Raw genomic sequence first — 19398 nt, forward strand, 5'->3', positions numbered from 1 at the left:
CAGGCTCCGCCCCCAGGCTCCTGTGAGTGGACTCTCCGGGTGTGTCCGTGCTGGAACTCTATGGTCGCCCGCCCTCCGCACTTCCTCTCTAGCCGCGGTCTCGCACTCTATGCTCCTCGGTCGGGCGGCCAGCGGGGAGGGTTGCGCAGAGGGAGGCGGGGCGGGAAGGCTAGAGGTGTCCGATCCTCCAGTGCCGCGGGAGACCCGAGCCGGCGGTGTGACAGCTCGTCGGCCGCCATGTCCGCGCGCGGGGCTGGAAACAGACCCGGCGCCCGGCGGTAGCCCTTGCATTGCCTCGGATGCCCAGGTAAGACCAGCAGCCGGGTTGCAGATCAGCCGGCTGGCGGCGACCGCCGAGCTGTGGGGAGTCGCTGGCTCCTCCCCGGGCGCTGTCCTCCTCGGAGTTGCAGCGGGTCCCCCTCGCATCCGCCCCCTCTCGGATCTCCTGTTTTCCCCCGCTTTTCTGCGGGTACGCGGTTGTCGCGCGTCGCGCCAATTTCTCCGCGCGCGCTCCCCTCCCCGGGGACCTGGCAGCTTCTACTCCGCGTCGGTGTCTCTGTTCGGTGGCCCGTCGCCTGTGCCAGCTTCCCTGTGGGTAGCTTTTATTTGCCCGCATATACCTTCTTTCCCCTCCACAGCTACCTCTTTGGTTGTCAGGAACAGCCTAGTGCCTCCCTTCTTTCCCTCCCTCTGGGCCAAGATTTACCTTTTCTTTTTAATATGCATGTTTGCAAGACTGAAATTTCAGGCTGAAAAAATTTAATATTTGAAAGCTTAAAATTCCTTCCCATGTTTAAAAGGATTAAAGCCTTAGGAAGCTTCCTTATTCTCTGTGTAAACTTAGTTAAGCACATTGTACCGTAGAATGCAATTTAAAAGGCCGATTGCAAAGGCTAAAAATAGGATACTCTAATGGGAATTTTGGCAGTGTTAGAAGATCCTTTTCTTTGAGAGTGATTTCGGTGTTTGGGGATCGTACTCAAAGCTTTACCCATTATCCCTTCCATCAAGGCTGGAGGCTGCGGCCAATCAACTTCTTAGTTTAAAATATGTACAATCCTTTCTGCTTACTCTGCTGGCAGCATAATTGAGCTTGGCTTATAAATGCACAAGGAAAGAGTTTCTCAGGAATGTGTCACCTGCCAAGTAGCCTGAAGATTGCCCTTAGCTGATGAAACTCTAGGGCAGAAAGAATTGACACCTGAAGATGGCCTTTTTTGCATGGTAAGTTAGTATACTGCAGAAGCCATTAACTGTTGTTCACTGATCTTGATTTTGTTAAGTTTTTGTTTTGTTTTTTAACATCCTTTCCTTATTGAAATTATTCTACCCAGGCATGGTGGTGAAAGTCTGTGCTCCTGGCGTTCAGGAGGCTGATTACCCACCAGTTGGAGGCCAGCCTGGGATGCATAGAGTTCAGGGCTAGTTTAGGATATAGTGAAACCATGTCTCAGGAAAAGAAAAAAAGCAAAGGTGATTCCCCCCCCCCCCCATGGGCATTTTGATAAACTCAGAAGGATTCTAGACTTGCACCCCTCCCCAGAGCTATATTTTAACAATTGAATATGGCAGAATGATTTTGAGAATTTTTATTAATTAAATAATTAATTAACTTTACATCACGATCCTTGCCTCCCCTGCCTCCTCTCCTCCCAGTCCCTCCCTCAGAATGATTTTTTAAAAATATCAGAGCAATAACAAAATCTACTTACCCAGTATATTCTTGAGTTTTTCATTTTTAAAATAAGCCTCTTAAGGCAAGGGGATGTAGTTCAGTGGTAGACCACTTAGCATGTATATGGCCCTGAATTCCATACCTAGCACCATTTTTAAAAATTTCACAATGCCTGTGGACCACAGCCTACTCAGTGTTTATTTTCCTTTTGAGTGGTTGACGTTAGAAAAGTTATATTTATCGTTGTCCTTCTTTGTTAGGGGTCAAAGCCTGGGCTTTACACACACGCTGGGTGAGTGTTCTGCCTTGGAGCTACCTCCCCAGCTCCCTGTTTCTGTTTGTGTATGTGGTATGCATGTGTGTGCCTGTGTAGTGTGTTGTCACGTGACTGTCACTGTCCGCTGTTTTGCTGAGACATGTTCTGTTCCTGACCCTAGAGCTCAGATCCTGCTGGGCTGGCTGTCCATCAGTGTCCACGGCTCTGCCTGCCTCCATCCTCCACGCACTGAGGTTATGGATGTGGGTCTTTGGGGATCAGGACTCAGGTTTCCATGTTTTCTCTGCAAACGCCTTCCCGCCTGAGCCCCCACCCTCGGTTAACTCAGCATCTCTGGCACTGCAGGCCTTTGCCATGTGCCCAGTTGTTTCCCTCTGCATAGAGTTAATGGTATACTTGTCTGCATTTGCAGGTACTTGAGCAATACAGAAAGCACCCCACCCCATGTCCATTTCACTTTTAAAATAAATCTTATAGTCAGCATTTAGACCTATATATTTTAGAAAAACTTAATTAAAGTTTTTTTTTTTTCACAAATTGCTTAGCAGTTGGGGCTTTTGTATCTTGTGCAATTTTTGTGCCTTTGAAGTAATTTTTCTTTCTAATAGTGCCTGCTGGTTTCTTTATGGCTGGTTTTAAATTATTTTTCTTATTAAGTTAACATAATCAGATTGCTTGAGAACGGAAACTACTGGTTTCTCTCTTTTTTTTTTCTTGTAGCTTTTAAATGAGAATTGAAATTGGGAAATACTAAATGACAGTTCTGGCTTGCATCAGACTCAAGGCTGGAGAAGTATTATTCAAAGGCATGGAAGATAATTCTAAAACTTGACTAGCAGTCCCACTTACCAGGTGGAAATGGTCTTAGTGGCTTTATTCCTCTGTATAGCAGTTAGTGCAGTAGTTGTCAAGATTCCCTGCTAAGTCTGCAGCTCTGATGTGGTTAACACTCAGCACATCTCAATTAGGGCTCACCCTGTTGCAAATGTCCAAGAGTCACTTATAGCTAGTGCCTCCCTCATTGGCTGGCACATAGCTATAGCATTGCTGTTTTCATCTGCATTTAAAATTAGACAGTTGTTTATTGGCAGCTTTTGGATTGATAAAAAGAATTCAATTCAGGACCCCAGAGAGAAAATTGAAGATAAGGGCAGAAAGATACAAAGCTTGGAATCTGCAGGACAGGAGTAGGCTGAGCGGCTAGACTGAGCTAGTGCACTGCCTAAGAGCCGCAGCCTTGCCTGGGTGAAGGCAGAGTAACTGACACAGTGATTGTGTCCCTTTGTTTCATCTTAACCACTTTAATACCCATGTATCTTATATAATAAGCATGTATCTCACACAGTCCTGCTATGTAGTTTAGACAATGTAGTAAAACTTGTATTTTTAGAAAGCAACACTCTAGATGTAGAGGCAGGAGGGTAGAGAGTTGCAGACCTGCTGAGCACCTTAGGTAATATAAGGTGAGCCTGTTTCTAAAACCTAACCAAAAAACTAATAGAAGAAAAAATTTAAAAAAAATTTTTTTTCTTAAAACCAAGCTAGCCGAGTGTGGTGGCGCATGCCTTTAATCCCAGCACTTGGGAGGCAGAGGCAGGCAGATTTCTGAGTTCGAGGCCAGCCTGGTCTACAAAGTGAGTTCCAGGACAGCCAGGGCTACACAGAGAAACCCTGTCTCGAAAAAACAAAAAAACCAAAAAAAAAAAAAAAACAAAAAAAACAAAACCAAGCTAGGTGAAGTAGCAATGTACCTGTGGTCCTAGCTATGTCAGAGGCTGAGAGAGGGAGTTCACTTGAGCCCTGGAGCCTGGGGTCACCCTGGACAGCACAGCTAGATCCCTTCTGAGAAAGAAAATTAAAACACACTGTTTCCTATAAATTGGCCCTAGTGAATTTATTTTAGTGCTCTGAGGAAGAAAGAACTGATAGCTGGCAACATTTCCGTTTCTTTATTTTTGTTTTTTTTTTGTTTTTGTTTTTTGTTTTGGTTTTTCGAGACAGGGTTTCTCTGTATAGCCCTGGCTGTCCTGGAACTCACTTTGTAGACCAGGCTGGCCTCGAACTCAGAAATCCGCCTGCCTCTGCCTCCCAAGTGCTGGGATTAAAGGCATGCGCCACCACCGCCTGGCCGTTTCCATTTCTTTAAAAAGCTCCTTTAAGGCTGGAGAGATGGCTCAGCGGTTAAGAGCACTGACTGCTCTTCCAGAGGTCCTGAGTTCAAATCCTAGCAACCACATAGTGGAAACTATTATTTTGCTTTCCCTTCAGTTATTGAGCCTTATTGGTTTACATTAATACAGACTTATTCTGTTATCATCCCCATGGGAAAATATATTTACTTTCAACAAGGACCTACTTTTATTTTCTAAGCAGTTGGAGTAATTTATATGGACTATTTTTTAAAACATGGTATATTTTAAAATTCTGATGTTTGGTGATAGTTGGAGATTTCTTAAAGTGTTTTAGGCCTGATTTTGAACTTACCGTATGTGGAGACAGAAACCTTGTGTCATGTTACCACTGCGCTACTGTATCATGCTATCTTAGGACTTCCTGTTTTCTGTCATCGCTGGCCATTTGGAATGGAAAGATAGTGTACCTATCAAAGACTGACAGATCCAACTTTCCCTGTCACAGTGCCTAGTAAGAATTCTGAAACAGCAGCAAATAAGCAACCTCTTTTGATACTAGAGCATTGACATTTTGACGGTATGTATGATTGTAAGAATTAACACCATACACACCTTTAATTCCAGCATTTAAGAGAGGCAGAGACAGTGGATCACTATGAGTCTATGGCTAGCCTTGGTCATAAGAAGTAAGACCTTGTCTCAAAAAAAGTAAATAAAAAAGTAATTAATTTTATCTTGTGATACACTTTATCTTTGAAGTATATCTTTTCCCCTGGAAAACTACCACCTAGTAGATCAATGTATCCTTTTTTTTATAGTAGCTGTGTTTTGAGAACTCAGTGTTACTAGGTAGAGACTGTGTAATTTGAATCAAAGCACAGTAACCTCTTAAGGTACTTATCGATTTTGAAGTTACTGATTCCCTTAAAAAACGTGCACTTTGTGATGCAACAGAATGCTATTTTCCTGAGTCCTGAGACTCAGGCTTTGAGGCACTTTAGCACCTGCTGTTCTTTGTGTTATATGCACGCCCAGTCCTTCCTTGTTCACAGTTTCTGTCTTTGGCAGATACAGTCTTACTGTTGTAGACTTAACAGAATGACTGGGCAAACTGAAGTCATTGCTAAAGATTGCTCAAGGAGAATTTAGTCTGTAAAAAGATTTAGGGTTTTTTTTCCCACTCATAGAATATGGAAAAGGCTTATTTAATCCAAGTATGATGTATGTATGTAAGTTTTAAGGATTCAGGAAAGTAGCCCACATTATTTCTGCCCTCACACTCAGCATGGATGACAGGAGGAAGTGACCAGGCTTGTGAGCTTAGGACTAGAGAGGATGAAGCGGGAAGAACACCGCAGATCGGCAGCATTCTTCTACAATACATAGAGAGTTTTATTGTCTTGTTCTGTTTTGTTTTGAGAGCTGGGAACTGAACCCAGAAATTAAACAAAACAAAACAAAACCAACCAAACAAAAACTTTTTAGATTACGTGTGTGTGTGTGTGAGTGTGTGACTGTGTCCCAGGGGACACGTGCAACACAGGCACACAATGGGGGTGGAGGAGGACCTGTGAGAGCCAGTTCTTTGCTTCAGCTGTGTAGTGCAGGGACTTGAACTCAGGTTGTCAGGAAGACAGTTGAACAGTAGTTCGCATATTTGATTCCTACAACTCCCAGGCATACTGTGGAGAGATTTGTTTTTACCCAAGCTTTACCCCCCTGACAACCTGAAAAGGTGGGTGTATTACTCCTGCTCAGGAGCCCTTATCCAGGCTGAAGCAACAACTATGCCAGGGGAGGCTGCGGATGGACACGCTGCTGCGTGCACCTGTGATGCTCCTCCCAGAGCCCAGTGCGTGAGAAGCCTTTGCGGGGAGGTCACACTGGGCCCTGGCCTTAGGAGTGTCGGAAAGAGAGCTTGAAAAAGAGCCTCGTGCTTACTGTGCAGCGCGTTCCCTCTTCTGACTTGTGTCTACGCTGCCTGCCAAGGAAAGGTGAAAGGCTGGAACACTCTGGCTTGTTGTAAGCCTTAAAAAATCTTATTTAGAATGTTCCTCCCTTCAATTATGAAAAGTGATTCTCCAAAGAGAAAAAAAGGTAATTAAAAAAAAAAACAATTATTGAAAAAAAAAAAAAAGAACAACTTTTTTTTTCTCCTCTCTAAGAAACTTAAATAAAAACTTATTTGGCAGTCAGGGCCCATGATGTCTTCTGTCTGTACTGGCAAGTGCGATGGGTTGGCCAGGAAGAGGGACACACTCCAGGGGACATGAGGACATTTCTAGCCTACCTATGCCAACTACACATCATTTTGAGGGGAAAATGAAAAGGCATAATCTACCAGTAATCCTGCAAAAAAGCCCTGGAAAGTGTTCTCTGTAACGTTTTTATTATGGCTTCCCTTCTCTAGTGTCTAGCTCAGGATAAATAACTTTTTTTTTAAAGATTTATTTATTTATTACATGTAAGTACACTGTAGCTGTCTTCAGACACTCCAGAAGAGGGAGTCAGATCTTGTTACGGATGGTTGTGAGCCACCATGTGGTTGCTGGGATTTGAACTAAGGACCTTTGGAAGAGCAGTTGGGTGCTCTTACCTGCTGAGCCATCTCACCAGCCCCCAGGATAGATAACTTAGGATAACCTGTCTTTACAGTCTTTTCTCTCTTCCCAAAGCTCCTATCCAAATACAACATTTTGGGATAACACCTTTCAAAAAAGCACATTAGGTGGGTGTTTGCTGTTGTTTTGTTTTGTTTGCTTATTAAGACAAGGTTCACTGGGTAGCCCTGGCTAGCCCAGAGCCAGCTGTGTAGATGCCTGTCTGCAGGTGGCCTGTCTCTTGTCTCCTGAGTGCTGGGTTAAAGGGAGTGCAGCCACACCTAGCTACCTTATACTTTCATAGCTTCAGAAATTGTTTTAAACATCAGGTTTTGTCCTCTGTGTGCTTTAGAGTGGAGAGTCGTTCCTGTGGATGTTTTCATAGATTCGAAGTTAGTCTTGATTTAGGATTAGGTAAAGAAGAGCTCTATGCTGAAGAGCGTTCTAGTGTGCAGTGTGATCTGGATACAGCCTTGCTTATAGGCATATTCTGTAATGAAATCAAAGAGGTGAAAATTGGATACAGGCAGAAAAGATTATCTTAGAATAGAAGACCTAGAGGCATTCCTCTGAGATGAGAGCAAAATACTGGCTTCCATGTGACGTTTGGTAATCTCTGCTGTGGTCGTGGGTGCTGTACTAGAGAGGATCACCAGGGGTGAAGCCGAGCTGAAGCTGGGTGGATACTGGGCTGATTCAAACAGTTGTCCTTTTCTGTAGCGGTACGTGGACTGGCTGTAAGGGATACAGAGATACGGGTAGTGGGATGTTGCAGATGTTGAATTTTATTCAAGAGTTAAAACCCAAGATGGGATGACATGAACTAGATTGAGCAGCAGACAGTAACATGTCATTATGGATTTTTGAGACATGAAGAATTATTTGTTCCCAAATCTGTGCAACCACTGTTTTTATTATGTGAGACAGAAAGGTAGTGTTTTCTGAAGATTAATCTAGCTCTGGATTGCAGGAGAGCTTGAGGAGGATATGTGAGGCACTGGGAGCCTTTAATTAAAAAACACTGCCTCTGCTCCTTATTTGGAAGAATAGGAGATAAGCTGACATGTTTTCCACTTAGGTTTTATAATACAGTTAGATTGTTTTTGCCATATGAAATATTATACTTTACCCAAGTTGAATTAAAGAAATGAATTTTAATGAACCCTAACCCATGCAAGGGAACATATTATTCTATACATATATAAGAAAATCTGCCACTTTGTTGAGTAACTTTGAAATGCACAGGCTCATGAGTGATTCTGGACTTGGTATTACTGCCTGTGAACTTGGTTGATGTTGGAGCCTAGGTAACATGAATGTTACTAAGTACAGTGGGACTGTGGGACTGATGCTTACACAGTGCACCTTGTATAAATCTCTTCCAAGATATCTGAGGAAAAATCAAGTCCCTCAAATATAGACATGGGCCAGTGACAAGGCTTAGCAGGTAAAGAGGCTTGCCGCCAAGTGTGAAGAGGCTTGCCACCAAGTGTGAAGACCCAAGTTCAATCCTGGGGACCAGCATGGCAGGAGAGAACCAACTCCCAATGTTGTTCTCTGACCACCATGTGTGGTACTTGTGCACACATGCACTCATGCACACACACATTCACGTGCACACATACCCACAAATACATAAGTAAAATTTTAAAATTGTTTTAATTTTTTTTTAAATAATTAAAAAAAGACATTTTAGCCGGGCGTGGTGGCGCATGCCTTTAATCCCAGCACTCGGGAGGCAGAGGCAGGTGGATTTCTGAGTTCGAGGCCAGCCTGGTCTACAAAGTGAGTTCCAGGACAGCCAGGCCTACACAGAGAAACCCTGTCTCGAAAAACCAAAAAAAAATTAAAAAAAATAAAAAATAAAAATAAAAAAAAATTTAAAAAGACATTTTTAGAAAACGAATGGTTTTACATGAGTTTGAGTCAATTGTTTTTTTAAGGACATGGATATGCATCCAGGTGGTGGTGGTGCACACTTTTAAGCCCAGCACTTGGGAGGCAGAGGCAAGCAGATCTCTGTGAGTTCAAGGACAGCATGGTCTACAGAGTGAGTTCTAGGAAAACCAGGGCTACATAGAAAAACCTTGTCTTGAAAGAAACAAGAACGAGAAAGAAAGAAAAAGAAAGAAAGAAAGAAAGAAAGAAAGAAAGAAAGAAAGAAAGAAAGAAAGAAAGGAAGAAAGAAAGAAAGACAGAAAGACAGAAAGACAGATAGACAGATAGACAGAAAGAGAAAGGGAAAGGGAAAGGAGGAAGGAAAGAAATGTATATGAAACCTTTTTAGTGATTATAATTTTATAATATAATAAGTAGTATGTGGAATTAAATTGCTATTAATTATTATCATTATCAGCAGCAGCAGCAGCAGTAGTAGTATAGATATAGTATAGTTCCTGGCTGGCCTAAAACTCAGTAATGTAGACCAGGCTGGCCTTGAACTCACAAAAATTCTCCTGCTTCTGCCTTCTGAGTGCCAATTTACCAAAATCTTGATGCCACTCTATGGAGGAGAGGGTGCGTTGTGAGTACCGTGAATATGAAGTCAAGGTCAGGGAACACGACCTTTATTCTGGGGTGGAACTAGGGTTGTCAGGTTTAAGTCCAGTGCTTTTGCCTGCTGAGCCATCACCATGATGGCCTTTAAATTCTACCTTTCCAATTTAGACTTCAGAAGGAGACATAATGAAACAATTCAGTTGTGCTTGTTTCTGTGATCAGTACAGCTCTAAGGTGGAGGTTTCCAACCTGGGCTCTTGAGAGCTAGCATTGTAGAATTTCTCAGTTCTGTAGGTTACAGCAATTATATTGAGGGTTTTTTTTTTTTTTTTGGGGGGGGGTGTTATTGTTGTTTTGTTTTGTTTGTTTGTTTTTGTTGTTGTTGTTGTTTTTTAAATAGGGTCCTAGAGGCTAGAGGGGTGTTCAAGCAGTTCTGAGTACTGGCTGCTTAGCCAGGCATGGTGGTGCATGCCTTCAATCCCAGGGCTCAGATGTTAAAAGTGTGTACTGCTCTTGCTCTTGTTAGTTTGTTCCTAACACCTATATCAGATAGTTCACACTTGTCTGTAACTCTACTTCAAAGGATCCCACGCCTCTGGACTCTATGGACACCTGCACTCACACACACAATCCCCCACAGACACATAGATGATTACCACCACCACCACCATCATCATCTCTTGGGTTTGAGAGGCAGGTGTCTGCTTATTATTTGGAAAGAGAGTTTACAGGATTAGTAGGAAATAGGAAGATGGGTTCAGAGAGGTTATAAACAGGTGTGGCCTTGGGGATTTTGGTGAGCAATGTGCTCTTCAGTTCTGCCCAAGGGCCTGAACTGGACTGGGAGAGCCTGCATTGAGATGCAAGCCTGGACTTCCCATAATTTTCCATCTAGCCAAACTGATGTGTGCCCAGCTCCTCTGACAGACAGTTCATCATCTTTCTATGCTGTGGTCCTATAGCATTCCCACCCTCCTTCTCTGGCTATCTGTTCCTTCATTTCTAACATGATCCAGTGTCTCCTTAAGGATGCAGGAGACAGGCGTCCTGAAGCAGCATAGTAGTGCAGCATACTCTCTTTTGACAGGCACAAGGCAAGGGAAAGGTGGTGTAATCTTTTTTTTTTTCCTTATTTGTTGGCAGAACTGAGGACTGATTCTCCAGCCTTGCACATGCTAGGCGAGTGTTCTCTCCCTGAACTTCTCTCTCCATCCAAAATTATTACCAAATGGACCAGTCAGATGCTATTCTATCTCCCCAGAGCAGGCTAAGTAAAGAGCTGTCAGAACAAGGACAGTTTCTGTACTGGCACACCATGTTAAGACTTTATTAGCATATATCCACATCTGGTGCTTTTGGGTGGGGGCCACAGGGGGGATCCAGGGGTCTCTTATACACTAGACACGTGCTACTGATGAACTATGTCAGCAGCCCTGGCCAGTGCTGTTGCTCATTATGGACTGGAACTCAGGACAATCCTCCTGCCTTGGCCTCTCAAGTACTGGGATTACAGGCATGTGCTATCACCACACCTGGTTATCTACTGTGTCTTTGAGACAGTGTTTCACTCTGTAGCCCAGGCAGGCCTGGAACTCCTATGTAGCCCAAGTTGGCTCAAACTGACAGCAGACCTGAAAAAAAAAAAAAAAAAAAAAGTCCAAACCACAGATTTCATCTTGAGAGATACAGAAATCCGGATCTTGTGAATTGCTGGTAGGAAATGTAGCATGTTTGTTGATCCCCTTGGGAAACAAACTGTGTGGTAGCTCCTTAATCAGTTAAACAAAAGTATCGTTCAGCCTTGCGGCTCTACTCCTGAGGAGAGGAAAACAGATCAGTTTGGTGCTTACTCACCTGGAGTGCTGGCAGGTCCAGGCTAGAGGCAAGAGAAGCAGGAGGCTGAGGCCATGCCTGCTTAATAGCAGCTCAAGCCAGAGTGGGAAATATGAAGCCCTGCCTTAAGTCAAACAAACATGAAAACTTTCAGACAAGTCTCTGTAACAATGTTACTCACAATACTCTAAGATCTACCAGGAGGCTTAACAGTCAATGGATGGATACAGAAAATGTGGCTCTGTCCTTACAGTGAAGTCAGACAAGTCTCTGTAACAATGTTACTCACAATACTCTAAGATCTACCAGGAGGCTTAACAGTCAATGGATGGATACAGAAAATGTGGCTCTGTCCTTACAGTGAAGTATTGGGAGGCAAAGGAAATGATATGTTTATATTTGATTGCTTATTTGTCACTTTGTTATGATGTAAGAGTTGTGCCATGAGTCATACACAATAGATATTCCATGGCAGAACCATAATAGGTGAAAATAGTCACAAAAGACTAGGTACTGCATGATCCCATCCATCTTTTTGTTTTTTTGAATCAGGGTCTCTCTATGTAGTCCTGGAGTTCCATATGTAAAGCAGGCTGGTCTTAAACTCACCAAGATCCACCTGCCTCTGCCTCCCCGGTGCTGGGATTAAAGTATGTACCAACACACACATACTATGATTCCATTTATATGGAATATTTGAAATAGGTGAATCTATCAGGAAGGGCAGATTAGTGGCGTGTTTGGTGGGTCTGTTTGGTTTATTTTTGGCAGGATCTCACACTGTAGCCCTAGGTTGGTCTGGAACTCACTGCAGCTCGGGCTGCCTTTGAACCTGTGCCCAGTCCTTCTGCCTCACAATGAAGGTTAGTGGTTGGAGTGGTTGAGGAAGGCTGTGGGGAACACTGGGGAATGGGGAGGGATCACTAGCAAGGTGTGAAGTGAGGGGTTTAAGGGGAGATGAAAATGTTCTAGAACAGACTGCTATAGTTCAGATTGCTTTAGTGCTGAGGGAACCACATTCTGATGTGGCATTTCAACACTAAAGTCTACACATCTGTCTACAAACACTGAGCAGAATTAACCAGTTACGCCTGTGGCACAACACCGCAGCTTCCTTTAGAAGAGTCGTGTCCTTGGCCGTGTCCAGCTCCCTGGGACCGAAGGGAGCTGGCTGCACCGGGACCCAGGATCCCCATCAGGCTGTTGACTTAATTCCACTGATACTGTTCTTAGTGCCTTATTTGTCGATTTGTTATGGCTTAATAGTTTGTATTAAGAATCATGCACACATAAAGTCAGTCTTTGCATCTTTTAAGTGAAATTATAAGTAAAATAATATAAGTGCTAAAAGGAACATGGCAAACATTTTTAGGAGAGCTATGCAAGAGAGTAGCAAATCCTGAGATTTTACAGCTGAAGAAATTAAAGTTCCCAGGGAATATATACCTTACCTAAGCATTTCAAACCAGCTATTGAGCGTGAATTAGAATACAGTTCTCCGTATTTGGAGTCCAGCATTCTTTTCTGACCTGGCTTAGTGTTTAGGCCTGTAATGCAGCGTTTTAAATGCAAGGGCAGGAGACTCAAGAGTTCAACCTGGGCCACACTTGGTGTGCTTTTCTCGCGCTTTCCCACGCACGCCCTCTGCCTGTTCGCAGCCCTTACTGAAAGCTCCTTTTGCTGCTGGTTTGTATTTGTGTTTGTGTCTTGTCTATGATGTCGCAGGATACCAGCTACATGTCTCAATTCTTTTATCCTTTACCCTACTAACCTTCCTCTCCCCACTTTTCTCTACAGTGAACCTGGTAGAGTGTGCGTAGTAGGCACTCAGGGAATGTTTGACAAAGGACATTGACTTTCCTTTAGCAGCAATCCATGGAAACTTGGCCTTTAAAATTCATGGGAGCGCCAACTTGGAAACACGTGGTAGTCTTGTTCCAACATGCTTTATTTTTAAAGTCTCGGTGATTGAATTGGGTTTTTATGTTTTTAGGATTCATTATTCCCTCTCTGTTTTTTATTTTGATGGACTGCTGCCAAGTTATGTAGCTTAAGATTTTTAAGGTAGATAATTTCAATCATGATAAGGAAAAGGACGTGCCCGGAGGAAATCATTCAGGGAAAAAAAAATGCCTTTGTGGCTAGAGAGCTTTAGAATGTCTTCTTCCTGTTTTCCTCGTGTGTGTGTGTGTGTGTGTGTGTGTGTGTGTGTGTGTGTGTGTGTTTGCGTGTTTGTGCGAGCGTACTGAGGATAGAATCTAGGGCTTTCCACAGGCTAAGTCAAGGTATCTACCACTGAGCTATTTGCTCCCTGATTTTTTTTTTCCCTTCTTCTTAAACAGGGCTTTACTAACATGTAACACCCACCCAATCTTTGACCTCTCAATCCTTCCTAGTGCTGGAATTACAGGCATGTATCACCACACCCAACTCTTTAGAATTGACCATGTTTTCCTTTCTTTATATTTTTCTTTCTCCTTCCTCTCTGCCTCCCTCCTTTTCCCTTCTCTTTCCCCCTCAATTTCTATGCTTTGGTTTTTTTGTTTGTTTTGAGACTAGGATTTACTCTTAGAACTCTCCACGTAGCCCAGACTGACCTTGAACTCAGGATCTTCCTCCTGTCTTTGCCTCCCAGACACTGAGATTTTAGGCTGCACTGTCACATGCAACTTAGATCTGGTTTTGAGCTAATTTGAGATTAAGAATTCTTCAGAATAATGATACTGTTGTCTTCCCAGTCCATTGATTCACATCTCATGTTCAAAGTGTCCACGTATGTCTCCATTTTTACTCGGTGTCACAAGGCGTCACTTTAGCTGTGTAGCTATAAAATGTCAGGAGCATCCTCTTAATAACATCTATTTTACTAGTTTTATTTAATTCACTAAGAGTGGCCATACTTGTGTGGCACCAGTCCTACACTTAAGTGTGGCCATACTTGGGTGGTACCAGTCTCTCGGGCTCTCAATTCATTTCTGTCACAGGTGTGGAATTTCCTAGGGTAATGCGCTTTTTTATGTGGGAAAAACAGTCAGGAATGGCACAAGGTGAATGCCTCGAGCACAACTGGAAACAAACATGGAAACAAAATGGAAAGCTCAGGTTAAAGTTGACTCTGGCCCAATTCCATTTGCCTTTCTAGTTTAGAACGTAACTCAAAGCATCCCTTCTTTGTTTTCTTTGCATCTGAAGCACATTCTTTCAATATGCACAGCACAGACATCTGTAATTACAAACTTAGAATCTTTCACATTAGGATGTCAGAGAGCAGAATGAGTCCGATAATTTAATTCACTTTAAAACAACAAATGCTTATGTGGATTTTCTGCTTTGTTCCAATCACCTTTAATCTTTCAGGGACGGAAGTACCCTGTTCTCAAGTCTCCCTTGTCTCTCTGTTTCCCCGTAGCTAATATTTGTGGGTTTGTTAAGTAAGTGTAAAATACCACCTTATGTAATGTTTTTGTTTTTTACATCTGTGTCCTTAGGTAAGAGGCAGTGAAAGTGAACTTTTAGTGTCATAGTTCAATTGGACAAGCAGATATTTATACCTTTTATGTGCTCTGGGTTGTGCTGTGGTAAGGATTGCAAAAGATGTTTTCTGTTGCCATAAAAGTGTCAGTTTCAATTGGGCAATAATTACAGCGCATGCGTGAAATAACTTGAAAGAAACCCTACAGCAAGAAGGAAGCAAGGCTGAAATAGAGTGTCCTGGATCCTGCAATACACTGCTTACTCCATTTAAAAACAGCTCTCTGAAGATCTTTCCATGTCTGCCATGTTAGCTCTGCCTCCATTGTGACCAGGCCGTCCTAAGGTTAATAGCATCAGTTTCCCTTCCTGCTTCCCCTAACTTGTCCGAACTCTCCAGTACGTGGCTCACCATCTACTTGTCATGGAGTCTTTGCATTGGGAGGCATGACTGGAACTCTCTGCTGGGTTTAAGTCCTGAGAACAATATGACCATGAATGAGTGACCTAACCTGTTATTACTTCAGTTTCTTTATCTAGGGCATGGCCTTGTTAATAACAGTTGTGTAGTGGGATTGCTATGGAAATGCATGAGTTACCGTGAGCGCAGTACAGAGTAAGCACCGCAACATTGTTGGTGTATCCTCATACTCCGATATTGTGGTCACCCTTCACATAGGGTTTCATAATCATTTGCTTCCAAGAGTCGTTCATTAGAACCCAAGTCATTGGGTGTTATTTGGTGTGCCATATAACATCTGTTCATTTCAGCATGGAGTTACTGTCTTGATGTCACGAGAAGGTGTGCATTTATCCTGTGGCTTTGAGATCCTTGTTCAACTTCTACTCTTTCTTCTTTCCCCTCCCTTCAGACATTTCTTTTTTTTTTTTTTTTTTTTTTTTTAAGGTTTTTCGAGACAGGGTTTCTCTGTATAGCCCTGGCTGTCCTGGCACTCACTTTGTAGACCAGGCTGGCCTCGAACTCAGAAATCCGCCTGCCTCTGCCTCCCGAGTGCTGGGATTAAAGGCGTGCGCCACCACGCCCGGCTCAGACATTTCTTTATTACCCTTGATCAGTTCTCAGTTCTGTCTGCGTGTTCTCCACCAGCTTGTAAGTCAGCTCTTGTCCAAGAGGAATCCTGTTTTTAAATGATAATAGCAATACGTGTAATGTATCTTTAAAATGCCAAGCCTCTTGCTATCACTAGAAAGTCAACGACTTCACAAATGACAATCAGTTTAATACTCTAATACAGTATAAAACATAACTAAGACTGCCATCTAATGTATCTGTTTGTTAAAAAAAAAATCTACTGAGAAGTCTGGGAAGATGGCTCAGGGGTAAAGAACTTGTCATATAAGTGCATGGATCTGGGTTGGGATCCCAAGAGCCCAGACATGGAGTGCACATCTGTAATACCAGAACTTCAACAGTGAAATGGGAGGGAAACAGGAAGAAATCATGAAAGCTCATGGCTTTCATGGCCTCTACCCTGTCAGATGCAGTGGAGAACAAGAGACCTTGTCTCAAGGTAGACGGTAATAACTGACACACAAGGCTGTCTTCTGGCCACCCGTCCACATACCATGGTATACATGCATCTGTGCTCTTACATATACACCCGCCCCCTCTCTCCCCACAACCCCGAATGTAAAGTAATTGGTCTCAGGGTTTCTCACTGTTAGGGAAAGTGTGTTCATTCTAGGCATTCCTTGATTCTGTGACGGTAGAGCCCAGGATCGCTGAAGGAATGGCAGTTTACGGGGATTAACACTCACTTCTGGGTTCAGACCCAATTCTGAGGCTTACTACATACGCCTGAGCAGGTTATATATCTTTACATCTGTTTCCTTAGCCATAAGATGGAAAAGATAATAGGGTTTCTATGAAAATGGAATAAAAAACATGCACAGAATATTAGCATGTACCCAACCCTCATTAAGTGTTCAACAAATGTTACATGTTTCAACAGCTATTTTAGAGAACAGAGTGGAGGTATTCATCCAGTGGGCTTGAATTTTAACTGCCCTATGGGAACTAAGAATGAACCCTTGTATCTGAACAAGGAACCCAAATAGAACAGTGGAGCAGAATATGTCACACAGCACTAGGCTCTTAAACATGGCTGTTCTTGAAAATGGTGGGATGAGTTGCAGTTGTAGGAGCGTGGCCAGTAGGACCGTCACAGAATCAAGGAATGCCTAGAATGAACACACTTTCCCTAACAGTGAGAAACCCTGAGACCAATTACTTTACATTCGGGGTTGTGGGGAGAGAGGGGGCGGGTGTATATGTAAGAGCACAGATGCATGTATACCATGGTATGTGGACGGGTGGCCAGAAGACAGCCTTGTGTGTCAGTTATTACCGTCTACCTTGAGACAAGGTCTCTTGTTCTCCACTGCATCTGACAGGGTAGAGGCCATGAAAGCCAGTAGCATGGGCAGGGAGCTTGTCTCGTCTCTGGCTGTGCATTCTCCAGAAGGCTTCCTAGAGCATTTGTAGACGTGGCTCCTTGCTCAGCTATGAAAGTAGCCCTTGCTAATAAGTAAGGTGGGATGCCTGGTAAGAGCAAAGCACCTGAGAAGGAGTAAGCCTTCCTCAGCCTGTGCATGATACCCATAGATGCAGCCACACAGCATAGGCGCTCACAAGCAAGAGGTACAGAGCATTCACTCTGAGCAAGAGCTGGTAGAAGCAACTTAGAAGTGAGCATATGGCGGGGGCTGGGTGGTGGTGAGGGGGATGGCAGGCAGCGTACAGGGCAGTGGAGAGATGGCTGAGTGATTAAGAGCCCTTCATGCTCTTCCAGAGGAGTCAGGTTCAATTCCCAACCCCCACAGGGCAGCTCACAACTGCCTGCAACTCCATTTCCAGGGGATTTGATGTCCTCTTATGGCTTCCTTGGGTATGAGGAACACATACAATGTACAGAAAAACACGATGGCAAAATTATTTATACATATAGTTTTTTTAAAAGAACATTTCAGCACAAACTATAAAGAGCCATTACAAAAGTTATGTTAAGCAATGGAGATGTTAGGATAAGAGAACCTAGCACGCACCTAACAGGAGACAGAGGAGAGCAGTGAGAGTCGGGGAGGGAGTCCCATGCATAGGCTTGATTTAGCATTGATAAAATGTAAGCACAAAGACCTGAAAGCACATGCAGTCCAAGGCCGAGTAAATACAACCAGATTGCTACTTAGAATGCACAGCAAGAAATGTCTTTGGTCAGGCATCGAACCTTTCCGAAAAAGCAGGATTTTATGAATTGCCCTGACAGCCATGACTGCTTACGAGGGTTGTGTTTAATGTTTTGTCTTTAGAGGCAACTTTACCCTTTCCCCGCTTTATCTGATTCCATTCTTACAACAAAGAATCAGAGACTCAGAGATCTGAGCTACTGTGACTAAGATTTCACAGCTGGCAAGCAAGGGCGGGCGCCTGTCTGTGACCCAAGGGAATGCGTCCAAGGACAGAGCTTTGCCTCACACTGACCCGACTTCTCTCTGCTCTTGGCTTCTTGTTTTGAAATGTCATTTCTGGTTTCTGTGAATTATGGAATGACTCTTTCTGTCTTCTCTCCCCTTGTTTTTGAGAGAGTCTCACTATGTAGCTAGCCCTGACTGGCCTGCAACTTGCTGTGTAGACTAGGTGGCTAGCCGCCTGCCTCTGCCTCTGCTCCCAAGTGCTGAGATTAAAGGTGTGCACCACCATGTCTGACTTCATACTTACATTATTTTTTATTTTTTATATTTACTTATTAGTTTGTGTGAGGCATGGTTTCTGTATGTAGCCTGGAACTCACTCTGTAGACCAGACTGACCTCACACTCAGACCTGCCTGCCTCTGCCTCCGAGATGCTGGGTTAAAGATGTGCGAGCCACACCCAGCTAGGACCACACCCAGCTAGGACCCAACATCCCTGAGGATAGTTATAAACTGTGGCGAACTTTTAAGTTTAGATGCGATATCACATTACCAGTTCTCATTTTTATCGATGCTTTCCTTTAAATTTGAAAATAACCTTTTGCCATTTTTAAGGCATATATGTATATTTCATCCTTTTTGACAGGTATTTGCATACATGTAATCATAATGAATCACAGGTTTCTGATATATGACTTTTTAATGCTTATCATGTATGGTGATGTTTTTGTTGTTGTTGTTGGTTTTTTGGTTTTGGTTGTTTTTTGGTTTTTCAAGACAGGGTTTCTCTGTGTAGCCCTGGCTGTCCTGGAACTCACCTTGTAGACCAGGCTGGACTCGAACTCAGAAATCCACCTGCCTCTGCCTCCCGAGAGCTGGGATTAAAGGCATGTGCCACCACACCCGGCATGTACGATGATGTTTATCAAAGACAACTACCACAGTATAACTTCCCTTTTAAAACTTACAATTCAGTATAATACATAACAAGAATATTTGTGTAGATAATAAACCATGACAATAAACCAAGACGATCTATTCCCAAGTGTGAATCATCCTTTGCAGGACTTGCCAATGGTAAAGCCATTAAACCAAGTAATTTCACTCACTGCTGCTAACACAGAATTTCTACCTAAGGATGATTTTAGTTTTATAACTTTTTGATTTTTTTAGAATTATAATTTATCATGCCCTTCTTCCCTTTTCTTCCTCCAACCACTCTCAATGTACCCTCCTTATTTTTTCTCGAATCCATGGCCTCTTTTTATTTAGTTGTTGTTGTACTGCTCACACACACACACACACACACACACACACACACACTAATACATAAATACTACCTGCTTGGTCCATATAATGTTACCTGAATGTATATGATCTAGGGTCTCACCACTTGGTATTGTCAACCAATCGGAGGCCTCTTCCCTGCGGAAGCCCATATCTCTCGCTCTCAGCATTGTCAGGTTGCCTGTAGCTCT

At 43.2% G+C, this 19398-nt stretch overlaps 1 protein-coding gene across 1 annotated transcript in view; it reads left to right on the forward strand.

Moving 5' to 3' along the window:
* The first annotated feature begins 51 nt into the window (after nucleotides 1–51).
* The window catches only part of Cnst (consortin, connexin sorting protein), an 80958-nt gene continuing 61611 nt past the window's right edge, over nucleotides 52–19398 (forward strand). The window contains exon 1 of the mRNA XM_021169968.3: nucleotides 52–307. The gene's annotated coding sequence lies outside the window, so the exon portion shown is untranslated. The remainder of the gene's footprint in view (nucleotides 308–19398) is intronic.

The sequence above is a fragment of the Mus caroli genome, unplaced genomic scaffold, assembly GCF_978045245.1.
Source record: "Mus caroli unplaced genomic scaffold, Mus_caroli_1 scaffold_1, whole genome shotgun sequence".
Taxonomy (NCBI): Eukaryota; Metazoa; Chordata; class Mammalia; order Rodentia; family Muridae; genus Mus; species Mus caroli.